Source organism: Bactrocera dorsalis, chromosome 3 (genome assembly GCF_023373825.1).
Source record: "Bactrocera dorsalis isolate Fly_Bdor chromosome 3, ASM2337382v1, whole genome shotgun sequence".
NCBI classification, from domain to species: domain Eukaryota; kingdom Metazoa; phylum Arthropoda; class Insecta; order Diptera; family Tephritidae; genus Bactrocera; species Bactrocera dorsalis.
Genome location: NC_064305.1, coordinates 23,494,572 through 23,509,585, shown reverse-complemented (window position 1 = coordinate 23,509,585; position 15,014 = coordinate 23,494,572). Strand labels below are relative to the sequence as shown.

The 15,014-nt window shown below is 36.0% G+C and overlaps 1 protein-coding gene across 1 annotated transcript in view; it reads right to left on the bottom strand.

The window, feature by feature from the left end:
- LOC105228708 (uncharacterized) overlaps nt 1-15,014 on the bottom strand; it is a 142,265-nt gene that overhangs the window by 119,646 nt on the left and 7,605 nt on the right. Inside the window, exon 2 of the mRNA XM_049453327.1 lies at nt 8,541-9,353. The gene's annotated coding sequence lies outside the window, so the exon portion shown is untranslated. The remainder of the gene's footprint in view (nt 1-8,540; nt 9,354-15,014) is intronic.

Here is a 15,014-nt window from a genome sequence, read left to right as displayed (position 1 = left end):
ATGTATTAAATGTTCAACCATATTTCAGCAGTCTCAAATGCCTACAGGAAAGAGCATTAGAACCATTCAACTCTCCTTATTGTTTAAAACTCTCCTTGTTTTCAACTTTCTTATTTACCATAAAAGTAATCATAAAAAACTTTAGAACAAATAATAACAATAGCAACAGCAAACCCATAACACACTTAAATCACGCCAAACGCAAAGCGGCTGGGAAAATTGGTTGGCAAAAAATTTCACATAAAAATCTGAAATGAGTGGAAATGCAAATGCCGAGAGCAAGAGCTGAGTTTGTGTCAAAGTAGGCAAAGAGAAGTGGAAGGTGCAATCGTAGGCCGGTCATGCCAGGCTTTTAGCTAGGAGGGCACATAAAAGCCTTTTGATGTTTTCTCAATTTATACAATTTCGCGATTGTTGTTGTTGTGTTACTTTTATTTATTTCAGTTGCAAGTATTTTATGAGGCATATAAATATAATTTATGATATGCGTTTTTATGTGCGCTTTTTAACTTTTTATTAAACGTAAAAGCGGAACGCTTATAATCAATCATATTTGAGAGAGTGTGTGTCACTAGGCCGTTAATCGACGGTTGAGAGCTGTGAGTGATTCTTTCGTTATATCAGGAGTAAGGGCACGGTGGTCGAAATTACTTAAAAGAGTCCTTCATTTGCTTATTAAGAAAATAATGTTAAAATGAAAACCAACTAAAATATGCTCCAAGTCCTGAATCGAAGCAGGATTGTTCGCATAGACTTTAGACTTTTCATATCCAGACAGGAAAAGTCTAACGGTGTGAGATTACACGATCTTGGTGCCCAATCGACGGGCCCAATACGTGAAATTATCTGATCACCGAAGTGCTCAATAAATCCAATGATTCATGCCATATGTGAAAAGTGACGTCGCCTTGTTGAAACTAAAGGTCGCTGAGAACACGTGCTTCAATTTCAAACATCAAATAATCACTTATCATGGCGCACGTTGACGGTTACGTTTTCACCGGCATCATTTTTGAAGAAATATGGACATCAGTCCATGGTGATGGTTCCACAGAACAAACCGTTGTGTTTTCTTAATGAAATGACACTCTTTAATCTCTTCAGATTGCTTTTCGCTCCCGACGCGGCAATATTGCTTGTTTACATACGCATTAAGCCAGAAATGGGCCTCATCGATGAATAAACTTCAAAAGCGTCGGATCTTCTTGGAACTTTTCTCGACTTAAAATGCGCCAAGCCATTCCATATGTCAGGCCTAGTTGGTGCGAACGGTCTTCGTGTACACTTTCAGCTACAGCTGATATATTTTCTTCTTTTTCGTGCTTGAAGTGGTCTGTTAGGTCGAATATTATTCAATTATACAAGCTGGGACTCAAGATGGTGATGGTGCTGGTTATGTTGACCATAAATTTAGCGAAGCGCGAACACCTTCTTTACAGAACGTGAATTTCCGTAATAAAGTTGAACGATTTGTAAACAGTATTCAGACATAATTCTTTCCATCATAAAATGCCAAACAATACTGATAAAAAATAACATGACAGCTTGACACGACTTACGTGTGATTTGTCAAAAGAAGGCTATTAAAAAAATACTTCCACTTGGTTCAGCCATTAGTTGTATATATTATATGAAAACTTGGGTAAAAATTTACCAATATATGGGTATAACGGAAGATTGGAATTCCTTATATTAAGTGCTGAACCGATTTAATAAATTTTTTTCTCCGGGTACACTATTAACGGAAACTGCTGTTCTCTGAATTTCGTTAAGATATCTCACAGATGGACCGACATTTTGAGTAAATGGTCAGACATAGGCTACAAGGTTCTCATATATGGTATCTGGTGGCTTAAATTGGTCCAATTTGGAAGTGGTCGTAGTTGTAGTTCGATATAACCTAATCAAATGTTCTGCAATACCTGGTTATAATCATTATAAAAATATTTAACATTAATCGGTTAATATTTATAGTGATTAAGCCAATTCAAAATATTTATAGTTCCAAGATACAAGACAATATACTCTCACTAAAGAAATAAATATGATTCCGGTGTATTAGAGATCATAGAGCTGCATTGTTCTCTTTCTCCCACGCTCGCTCTGTCGCTAGTAACTTTCGCTTAGGAAAAACTGCGTTTTATTGGGAAATAAGCGACGGCTCCCTGTGCCGTCCTGTGTATTTTTTGAGAATACCACTGAGGTTAAAGTCTCTAGCCAATATATTAGATTGCTTTCCAATTCGATAACCGTAAGCGTGTTTTAAAACTCTTTTGCGTAACATACTAAGAAGAATATGGTACTAGCCAGGGCTTGGTCACCAGAAACACAAACCACTAGAATGGAGAGGTGGGTGTACATAGGAAACAAGATTGAAAAAAGAATTGCCATGTGTGTACTTAGTCTTGCCATAAATTCTAAAAATGCGTTTAGTTTTTATGGTAATTTGTTTGCTGTGGATACTAATATAAATATAACAATCACTGCAATGTTTGCTTTCGCTTATTAACAATGCAGTGGGGAGCTGAAGAATATCGTGGTGACTGCTTGACATTTATGAGCTTCTCAAAAATCTTAATATTTTTGAAGAATACTTATTTGCCGCACTTTTGATTTTATGTCAATGAAGATGGATACTTGTGTAACCACCAGTTGAAGATCTCCACATGAAAGCCTACCGTCGGTCAGCTGGTCTTCCGACAACGCATTTAGGGCAAATTAGGCTATTCTTCAGTGGCACGCGGTGAACGGCAATGAAAGTGTCCGTTTTACTGTTGAATAGTATTTTCTGTTGAAGAAGTTTTTAATAATGATATGGATACGACAAAACTCGCGCAAAAACTTCTAAGGATGCAAAAATATATTATTTCAAGTCCTCTACGTGGTCATCATCAAGCTGCTGTAATGGTTTGAAGGAAAGTTTCCTGAAAAGACCTTACATCGCTTCACTGTAAAGGGGGGTAATACTGGAGGAAAAGTGTATCAGCAGTTAAGCAATACTCTTTCCAATGGATCTACCAGCCAGATGCTGCTCCAGCACACAAGGTAAGACGCACTCAGCAGTGGCTTAAAAGCAATACTCCTGGTTTCATAGCTGCAGGTGTTTGGCAGACTGGAAGTATAGATTTGAATCTATTGGATTAAACTTTGGGAATAATTGGAGAACAAGGCCTGTCGAGCACCCTACATACACTTCACGGGTTTCAAAAAAACTTTGGTTCAAGCAGCGTTGTCCATACCAATAGAAACTGTGTGTGCTGCCATTGAAAAATGGTTGTATCGTTTGCGAACGATGACCATTTCGAATAAAATTTTGAACATCTCTCATTTCATAATACGTGCAATAAAAAATAAAACTAACTTTATTAAATAATGCATTAAATAATCATTTATGGCAGTATTAGTAGTAGTATTAGGTGTAAATAATTAAGAGGGTCGGAGGTCGGTACTTAGAGGACAAGGTCGAAAAAACATATACCTATACATGATTTGTAAATTCTGCGCTCTCCCACAGTACTCCCAATATACTTCCTACGTACTCCAAAACCAGCTTTAAGCGTTTCATTTATTTTCCTCAGTTCTTAATTACCGGAAGCCGAAATTTCAATTAACAGCTTAAAATCTTGCGTGTATGTATCCATGTGTGGGTGAGCATTTAATTAGAGAGATGATATTGCATAGGCGTACAAATGAAAGTCAACCAGAGTACAATGGAATAACCGCAGCCGCAAGCTGGTAAGTAAAACATGGATGCACCCACGCACACACACACACACACACACACATAAAGACCTAAACAAATACACATACACAATGTAATAAAACACAGACACTAGAGGCATGAAGTCACAAAATGCCAGGGTAAAATCTACTACTAATTATAGTAGCAAATGCCAATAACAACAACAACTAGTAATTGTTGCTTAAACAAAAGCAACAGCAAAAGCAACAACTTTGATAAATTCCAGCCATAATAATCAATAATGCAGCTAAACGCCAGTATGTATTGTTCTATTGGCATATTGTAAGCTAACATGCAACAACAAAAACAACAAGTGTAATAAGGCATACACTTTGACAGCAGCTACTGTTCTGGGAAGCGATTTAATTAACAAACAAAAGGCCAACTGATGAGTATTAAAATTTGAATATATGTTTTTGTACAAAAACCACTGCTACAATGCACACATTTTTATATACATACATATATATTTACACGTAGATATATGTATTTGTGACTGCTTATTTATTTATTATCTATTTTATTTGCTTCATTCATAAATAGCTTAGGCAAGTTTGTAAGTGCGTGTATGTGTGTACTGGCCAGGTGTGTATGGTTCGCATACTGCCAGTCACGCTGTCCGTTAGCCTGACAGACATTCTGCCATTCAAAGTCAAAGTTCAACATGATTTTACAATTCAAACGCCGACTGCCGCCCCATGAGGTGGGAGGCTAAAGATTGGCAGAATTAGACATTGATATGGTTGCCTTCGCTGAACCGATCTGAACTGTTAGGACAACATATATTTGCGCATTACGTATAAATACATATATACTTACATATACGCGTGTATACAAAAACAGTAACAATAAGTAAGGAAAAGCTAAGTTCAGATGTAACCGAACCGGGAAAATAACTTCAGGTGCATTAGGTTTGTAAATTATGTGTGGTCTCAGGCAAGCTTTCACTCGATTTTAACCATTTTTGGCACAAAGATGCATCATTATTAGAAATACATGCTCTCTCAAGTTTATTAAAGTTGAAATCTTTCGGAGGAAGTTAAAAAATCTTTCGGTTAGGTATAAGGGAAGTATTGAACTGTTTCAACCCATTTCTGAAACGAGAGTACATTATTATTAAGAAAATACTCTCTCCGAATTTCAATAATATAAATCGTAAATTCGCCGAAATTTTTAATAAAAAGTTCGCAATCGACATATTGATTCACACACTCGATATCTCGGGACTTAAATAGTTTTGGTCCGTTTTGGACAAGTTTGGTCATGAGGTTGCCTACTTCAAACGCACTAATCGGGGAAAGTTTTATCCTTATACATTAATTACTGCTTGATTTCCATACTGGAAAGTAAAATAATCAGATGGAATTTAAAATTGGGTTATATAGGAAGCAGTCGTACCTGTAGTCCGATTTCGCTTGTTTTTGTACTGGAATATAGGAATATCAAGAAAACATAATATACCACAATTATCGATATAGAGCGAATAGGTTTTGAAATATACCTTTTCGCCGAAATGTGGGCGGCGCCACGTCTAACGTGCATTATTGACCCCGGCTACTATAAAGCTTTCTTGTATTATTCCAGATTGAAGATATTAACGTTTTATTAAGTTTTAATATTGGAAGTGGGCGGAGTTATCATCCGATTTCATCTATTTACAGTGTCGGGGGCTGAATTGAGTTGTCCTGAATGAATTTGGTTATACGTTTCCGATTAAAGGCGTTTTTTGGACATGTCAGTCCGATATCTCAATTCTTACTCAAGTTATTGCTTGTACGGACTAACAGACAGTTCGATAGTCACTCGGAATTCAACCCGTTTCGTCATCCTGATCATTTATAAACATACTACTGTGCCCAAAAAATAAGATAACATTGTATTTATTTTGAAAATTCTTTATCTATTCTTCCAAATCAATTTCATCCCCTTCAAAGTAATCCCCTCCCGATGAAATGCACTTATGCCAACGGATTTTCCAATCTTCGAAACACTGGTTGTAGTGACTTTCCGGGATGGCCTTCAGTTCCGTCTTCGCTGCGGCTTGAATCTCCTCTATCGTATAAAAACGGTGTCCCCCGAGCGGTCTTTTGAGCTTGGTGAACAGCCAGAAGTCACATCAGGTCGTCAGATCAGGTGAATACTGTGGTTGCGGACGATATGGGTTGAGTTTTTGGCGAAATGATTACGAATTACGAGGGCATCCAATACTGCCGCATTATTGCCTTTCCACAATTCCAGCCTTTTAGGCGGATAGCGTTACGCAAACGACGCATAACATTCAAATAATATTCCTTGTTGACTGTTTGACCGGTTGGAAGGAATTCATAATGCACAACACCACGATAATCGAAGAAAACAGTCAACATGACCTTGACTTTTGAGCGACTTTGGCGCGATGTTTTTGGTCTCGGCTCTCTTTTGGCACGATATTCGCTCGATTGATCGGTTGTTTCGGGGTCGTAAGCATAGATCCAAGTGTCATCGCCAATTATAATGCATTTCATGACACCCTGGTAGTCGGAAAGCATCGTTTCACACACTTCAACGCGACACCTTTTTTCAAAACATTCAATGTTTTCGGTACCAGTCGAGATTTGACGCGCTTGAGGCCCAAAACATCCTGCAAAATGGTATTGGCTGAGCCTTTCGATATGCCAACTTCATCAGCAAGGTCTCTAAATGTTAATCGACGATTTTTCAACACCAAATCTTTGATTTGTTGAACGTGAGCTTCGTCGGTTGAGGTTGATTGTCGCCCTGGACGCTTTTCGTCTTCGACACGTTCACGGCCGGCTTGGAACTCACTATACCACTTGTAAACATTTTTTTTTTGACATAGCCTCATCACCAAACGCTTTCTGCATCATCCTCAACGTAACCACAGCAGAAAATTGATTCCGTAAACAAAATTTAATGCAAATTCTTTGCTCAACAAATTTCGACATCGCAAAAAACGAAAAACTCACTTTTAGCAGCTCACAAAACGACACGTATCTCAAACACTAATGAATATTTTGACATGAAATTTGACATAAGTGTGACTGACAGTACTACCAATCTAAAAAAAAAATAATTCTCTAAATCCTTCGACGCGCGCACAGTCCATACTCCATATCTCTTTCGATGAATGTCAGATACAAAAAACCATTGGGTGAACAAAACCATTATACTCTGTGTCAACATGTTGTAAGAGTGTAAAACTCGTTAAATTCGGTTCCAAGAATTATGTATATATGTATATTATGTATATAATATTTGTATTGTATAGGCTTCGAGTGCTCCAATGAACTGTACGAAAATTCGCGGGAAAATAATTAGGCCAGTTAAAAATAATGTTTCTCTTGAATCAATTAAACACTTATTTTTTACTAAGTGTGCAGTTAGGAAGTCTTACTGATTTGTGGCTTTAAAGTAACAGCACATTCCACGAATTCTCATTTGGTTTATTTCCTTTTGGAGCATAGTTTTATTTCCAGTTGCATAAAAAAGAATTGTAAGAAGCTTAAAAAATTTAAGTTAATTTAATTTAAAAATGTAAAGTCTGGCAATAAGTGCACCTACACAAAAGCGAATAGTACATGATGTAGACGCCGAATGTCTGCTTACATTGCATTCGAATCGGACCCGTAGCTTTCTTTTGACCGCATGCCGAACCGTGTGTGTTCGACAATTTGAGGAGAAAAGGAACTGAGCTGTATTTTTAGCCGAAAAATCAGGTGATCGGTGAATCAGTGAAAGCAAATCCCTTGAAGCTTTATACGGTGGCTCGACCTTTACATTGGCAGCTTGGTGTGGACTATCTCTTGACCGGAAGCGCGTTGCTCGCCGTATTAGTCTTTAAAAAACCGAATCGCAGGCATGTGGCCCGGGTTAAGTGGTATAAAATTGGGCCCACTGCAGTAATGTATGCATATAACCAACATATTTGGCATACGGTTTGTTAAAATAATGAAGATCATTACATTTTATATGGCCGTTTGGAAAACTGGTGGACCACTTTCACTTGTTAGTATATCCAAATATATATGGTAGGAAGCCAACCGGAAATATGAAATTATATTGAGTATATGGAGATAGATGTAGTATCAACCTGATCATATCTATTTTTTTAGCATTGCTGCATGTTATTAACAGAGAGATGCACTCAGAGTTTCATTAAGGTACCTCATATACTCTTACCAATGTACAATATAAAAAGTCATGTCAATATTTGAAAATCTTAATATTAGTTATATGGAATTTAACGCAAGTTTTCAGCCGATTTTATAAGATAACTCACATATTTGCCGATATATGAGGTATAAAGTCGGTTGAAAGCTAAGCCAATTATTGAGCCGATTCAATGAATTTTCGACTCTCTGAGTTTCTATAATATATGTATCTCCCATATATTGACCGATATTTTCGATAAAAGTAAGCCATACGCACTGGTGTCTTGATTAGTTTTAGTCCGATTTAGACAATTTGTTGTCATAAGCTCTCCGCAAAATTTTATCTAGACATGTTGTTTGGTTCTCGATTTGTATATTTTAAAGTGAAAATGTCAGATGGAATTTAAATTAATACCCAACTGAAGCTTGATTTACCTTAATTTCTTATAACCTTCTTCTCAATCAGTTATGTTGCCAGCAGAGGGGTTTAATTTCCTCGCGTCTTGTTACGGCAAATTAGCAAGAAAACACAATTAAAAACAAAAAACAAAGAAAAAATAAAATAAAAAGTTATGTTTTGTCTACAGCGTTTTCATTTTCGTTTCATAACACGCAAGCAAAAAAGTAGCAGCTGTCAAAAAGCTTACCTTTTCAGGAATTCTTAGTTTCACTTGCGCGACGTGTCCTTAGAAATATCCTTACAAATACACAACGGAGGCGTCAAGCTCGCACCCAGTAAGTTCACTTGAATTCCATGAAATTTATTTGACCTTTCTTTGTTGAGCAGTTAACAACATTGTGTTGCTGCATATTGGTATGTGTGTGTGTGTCACCGCTAGTCACAGTTAGTTAGTGCAAACTGCTCGCAGCAGACCTTTACTTAGCATTACTTTAGTTTGCTTTTAATTAAAATTATTTTATTTTATTTTTTTTATTTCTTGAAAAAAAAATATTTTCGGTTTTCTCTCCACCAGCAGTTATTTGTTGACGCGAAAGAGGTGTGTGTGTTAGTTAGTGAGTTGTTGCACACAGTTGACCTTCTGACATTAACTTGAACGCTGATTTGATTGTTTTATTTCACTTTCACTGCTCTTTATGCGTATTCGGTTTTGTTTTTGTTCTTTTCTGATTTCTTATTACAAGCTGCTCAACTAAGTTTTGTTTGCATTTGATTGTTATTTATACGCTTGTGTTGCTGACAATTTGCAGACTTTTTGCGATACATTGAATTTGTTTTTGTTTTTGTCAAGCAAGCGCTATGAAATTTTTTATTTTAATGCACAATTTTGTTGATTTATATTTATTGTTGTATGTTTCGTTTTTGTTTTCAATATTAAGTGAACAAATTCGTAAGACCTTGCGTCCTGCAAGCGCATCGCTTATCTCACACAAGATCATAAATATTTCTATATGAATTCTCTCAAAAATATAAGTTTATTAACTTGTGTCACTTTTGCTGCCTGTGAAAACATAAAATATTAATATTAAATTAATTGTTTTAATAGAATATAAATAATAAAAAATGCTGTTTTTTAATTTAAAATAAATTTTATTTATTTAATTAATTCTTGTTAATTTTTTTGGGGTGTTTTTGAACACTTAACATATTTTGTTATTATTATTTATTTCTTTTTCGGGCGTTTTTGGGAACTTAAATATTTTTCTAAATTCCTTACAAATTTTTATTTTGGACTTAGAATCTGTAATTAGAAAAGATAAAAGAAACTTTTTTCGGAATAATTCGAAGATTATTATGCTTAAGCACTTTAGCCTTCTAACAACTTTTCAAATTCGCTTTCCGAATTAAAGAGTTAACGTGTTAAACAAAAACAACTCCAATAACAATTAGCCCGACTTGAAAAATTTACATAAAGTAAGGTTAAAGTAATCTTTTACAATCTCTAATAAATGGTTAAAATATTTTTTCATAACCTCACTTTTTATTTCGGGTAGGTTTTGATTTAGAGAATTTATTTTAAAATAATATTTTATAATGCCACGTGTAGAAGTTCACGCCAGTGAAAAGAACACAACAGCCTCGGATGAGAGACCCTCCTTATGATGACGACCACTGCAAAAGCATAATACTGAATTTATGAAGTGAACACTTTTCCAGCCTGCAGCATAACACCTAAAGATGGTGAACCCGATTCACCAATCGATGACGATGGAGCAGACGTTCCATTACCCGACCATGAAGAAGTTCGAATAGCAATTACCCGTCTGAAGAAAAACAAAGCGACGGGGGCTGATGAATTGCCGGCTGAGCGAAGAACTGATAAAGAGCTTGCATCAGCTTCTTTGCAAAATATGGTCGGACGAAAGCATGCCCAATGATTGGAATTTAAGTGTGCTCTGCCCAATCCACAAAAAGAGAGACTCCACAATCTACGCCAACTACCATGGGATAAGCCTCCCAACATCGCGTATTAGGTTCTATCGAGCGTACTATGTGAAATATTAAACCTAACGGCTGCTACTTCGGACTGAGTAGGGAATTGTGAAGTAAGCGGTATCTACGCCAATAAAGAAGAAGAAGAACCAAAAGTAAAAAGGGTTTTTACAAAAACTGTCAAAATCCGAACTGTTTCTGAATCTATGGATAGTTTATTCGAAATTATAATAATTAGCCGGATATTTTGCTTAAATACAATACTATTTCTATCGAGATTATTTAAAGTAATTCCATTTCTATTTATAATTATTTCTTACGTTGCCTTAAATATATGCGAGCAAATAATACAATAGTTATCTCCCATTTAAGCAAACGACTAAAGGAAGCCTTAAACAGTGCGCAAGAATTGCTTTACAATTCCGGTAAACAAGTTATCTTTTTATAACAAAAATAAACTGACATTTAAATCGAAAAACTAAACAGGAAGGATAACCGCAAAAAATACACGAGAAAGCAAGAAAAATTTTAGAATTCACCAATTGCTTCAATGAATTAACCGAAGCAGTGCTAGACCACGCAAATAGCTAAAATACTCAGCATTCTTAGGCTGTCGAATTCGAGCTACCCAACTCAGCGCCACCTCTCAGGCGAGCGGAAGCGCTTCCAGCGACTTTCAAAACAGCGCAAACAGCAAATAATTATGCAAAGTAGTACCAGCAAAAAAGTAGTAAACAAGAGAAAAAAGTATAAGAGAATACTGACGTGAATTCTAAAAAAATATTGCGCAGCCCCTACTGGCTTTATTATTATTTCGTTATCCATCGCATGCCAAACAAAACGGATATAACTGTTAACAATGTATGCACAAATGGAAGAAAGAGGGGTTAGCGCACATTAAGCGGTCTACGTATCAATTTTATTTTTCTGGGAGTAAGTTTAAAAAACCAGAGAAGTGAATTTGAGGAATATTAAACATCGATTCCACTCAAAGGTAACAGCAGAAATTGAGCCAATAAAATGTTTAAGCAGTTACACCTAAATTTAGGCAACATGCTCCTAAGTGTAGGCAACGCGTTTGATGAAAACCCCAGGAAAGATCAAAAAACAAAACATTAGTATTTAAAATTTCATAGTTTAGAAGTACTTTCTTAATAGGCCACACGATTTCAGAATTCACTCAGAAGTCAGCTAACCAAATGTTTTTTTTTTATAAAAAGACCAATCTTTATTTCCATATTTCTGAACCCTTCACAGCGAAGAACCAAAGTTCACAAACTCGAAGTATTAATCTGAAAGTCAAAGGTGCCGAAATGAAGCGGCAAATATCGGATGAAGCTATCGAAAATCGTTTATTTAAAATTCCTTCAATATCCCCTTCAAATTATTTGTTACACATTGTATGTTACGTCGTAACAGTTGTTTATGCGCAGCCGGTTGCCACCTTCGGAGTGCCAGTAGCAGCGACAACAACAATGTCATTATACCATTGATTGCTTTTGTTGCCTAACAGCCAGTTTTTACTGTTTTGCCTTCGATTTCACCTCATTTTGCTACTTTTTAATTTGTATTTCATTCACCGCCGCACGCTCTTCTCCCATCGTCGTGCACTATTCATTATTTTTCTCGCCAGTATTGTCGCTTCACTGTGTTTGTAATGCCTGGCAAGTGACGCTTCCGTTTTTGCGCTTTCAATTTACTTTCTACTGCTTCATGGACTTGCGTTGCCCACTTGTTCTTGTTCTTTTTCTTTATTTTACATTTATTTTTGCTCAGTCACGTACAGTTGCTGAATTATGTATGTAGTTGTGTATGCATCATCTGGATATCACTGCATATTTTTTGATTTCTCTACGTGGTGCTGGTAGATTGTACCTTGCGCTTGATTATTTTTGTTGTCTAGGATATGAACGGTCTCGTTTTCCTAGGCAGAAATTAAAGGGTTTGAAAATATATGAAAATGGGTTGTCATAAGCAACGAATTCAACAAAAGATATTTTTAACAAATAATGCTTATAAGCTGATTCGATTCCCATTCCAGGTGGCAATTCCTCTGAAAATTGTGAATGTTGCAATAACTTTTTGCTATAACTTTTTGAAAGTTCTTAAGATTCCCTTTCGTCTTGTTTTAATTAAACAAGTGGCAAGCTTTTTCCAAATGATGGAAATCGGACGAATTGCACGCCTTCAAAACGCCATTAATCGAAAACTTATTGAGTGTCAAGGCAAAAATGTAACTTAGTACAAGATAAGGTACTAGAGAGGTAAATATGGGATTTGAAAATTTTTAAAAAGGTGAACGTGCACTACGTGCACTTTCTCACAAAGCACTAAAGCTAAATCGAAGACTAAGAATTAGTTTATCTAGCTCCTTCTCTGACACATGATAACCACGCATACCGCATATATAACTTTTTGCAAAAATTGAATATTGGGAGTGGCACTGGTTTGAATTTTTCGATGCCCAGGCACTACTCAACCAATTTCGACCAAATGCGGTACATAACAATATCTTGAAATCCCTGTACTATAGTGAAGATCAGAAATCGGATCTAGAGGATCTAGGATATTGGATCTTACAACTAATTTCTCGGGTTACAGTATACTGCATCTAAAATACTGCAAATAAAAATAACGTCGTTAAGGTTTGTCATCTTAAGTCTTTATATTGTCAAAATCGGACAGTATCTTTTCAAGCCTTTTTAAGATATCGAGTAAATGGATCCCAGTGCCCAAGACTGATTCTTTACCGAAAAATTCCGTCAATATGTGAGATATATTATTAAAGTTCGGAGAATACTTTTCTAATAGCAACATTCAGTTGTATCAAAAAAGACTGAAATCGGGTCTATAGTAGCCACAAACTTAATGCAACGATTTCGTAACTTCCGATTCACTTAATACCGTATTATTGGTTAATATCTGAGCTATATTAATGAAATTCAGAGGGCTTGTTTTTCAAATGACAGTGTGTCATTGAGACTAAAATAGTTAATATCCGGCCCATATCTGCCCCATCCTTATACTATAAAAATGAATTTGTAAATATTTGTATAACGTTTTTCTTTCTAGGCTTGGGTTTCTTAATAAAGCTCATAGAGGAATTTAGGACTTTCGGTATTACCATATATAACGGGTGATCCAAGTTAAAATACTTTTTTCAATTGTCTCTTTTTATCAGACCACGCGCCAGTCATGTCAAGCTGTCATGTTATTTTTGTTCAGTATTGTTTGGCATTTCATTGTGGAAAGACTCACGCCTGAACAACTGTTACAAATCGTTCAATTTTATTCAGAAAATTCACGTTCTGTAAAGAATGCGTTTCGCGCGCTTCGCTCAACTTATGGTCAACAGAATTGGCCTACTGAGCGTACTATTCGTAACACCATCACCTACCTTGAGACCCAACATGCATGCTTGAACAAATCATCGAAAATTGAACTTAACGGTTGGATCATCTGAGACGTGGCCGCATCCAACATTTGACAGAGATAATCTTCAAAAAATAAATACCAAAGAATGTTCTTTCGAATGATAAGAAACATTCCCCATTATATCAGAAGTTTCTATTTTTTTTTTTTTTAATGTAGGGAACCTGGAAATGGATCACCCTTTATTAGCAAAATTAATCGAGTTAGACATTTAAGGTTACATGAATTTCCAATATGCACAAAGTGTGTCACTATATTCAAAACATGATTGAAAATGCATATGTACATATATTGTGAAAATAAATAAATTCGAGGTCAAAGGTGAAATAAAATTTTATTTTTAACGAAGCGCTAAGTTGTATCAACAAATTATAATACCTTAATTGAAAATTATAGGCCATAAAATTAAATGTATCAAACAGAATGTATTAACTTTAACACGGCCAGAATTTCAACCCACGACCGACACGCATGCTACCCATACTACTTTCGCTACAACGTGATATTTATACATGTTATCGATACTTTGTTGCAATTTAAAATTTAATATCAATTGCTGTGCTGAATTTCGTGTAACAACCCACTTTTTGCATACATAATTAAAATCGGGGTCCGCAAACTAACCGTTTTAGCTCTACTACTGCCTCTACCTCTAACAACATCGACTCTACACTTACTAGGCTTTTATCATTATCGTGCTCTTGTTAAAGCACACCCACTGACTTTTTATCTCTCTTGCGCTCTTTCTCTCTCTGTCGTTATATCCCTTTAAAGATAACCTTCACGTTCGCATACTACAAAAACCACCTCAACAACTTTAAAACTATTCTCAATGCAGCCAACATATTGGGAGCGAAGCCTGAAATTCTCAACACCAACATTGGCAATTCACAGTTTGAACAAATATAAGTATATCAGAGTTGTTTTTGTTGTTTTTTTTTATAGTTGAAAGTTTATCCACCACCATCAGCTCGTTAGTTGTGACGCCAAAGCGACAGTCGTCTTCTCCGCCATCAATACAACAACTTCGTGGTGGCAACTACCTACATTGCAAAAGCAACAATAATAACAAGAAGAAGAAAGCTTGCAATTTGTAGAATTGTGATTTTTCAATAAGAGCTTAGTATGTAGACAGCTTGTGTTACAAAGTGCTCGCACTCAACGACCAACCAACACGCGACTACAAATTATCTGACGAGTCAATTTGTGGTACGTACATTCATTAATACATACATACATAAACAAATGAATATGTGACCAACATGAAAAGTTGATAGGGTCAACAAGTTGGAGGAGG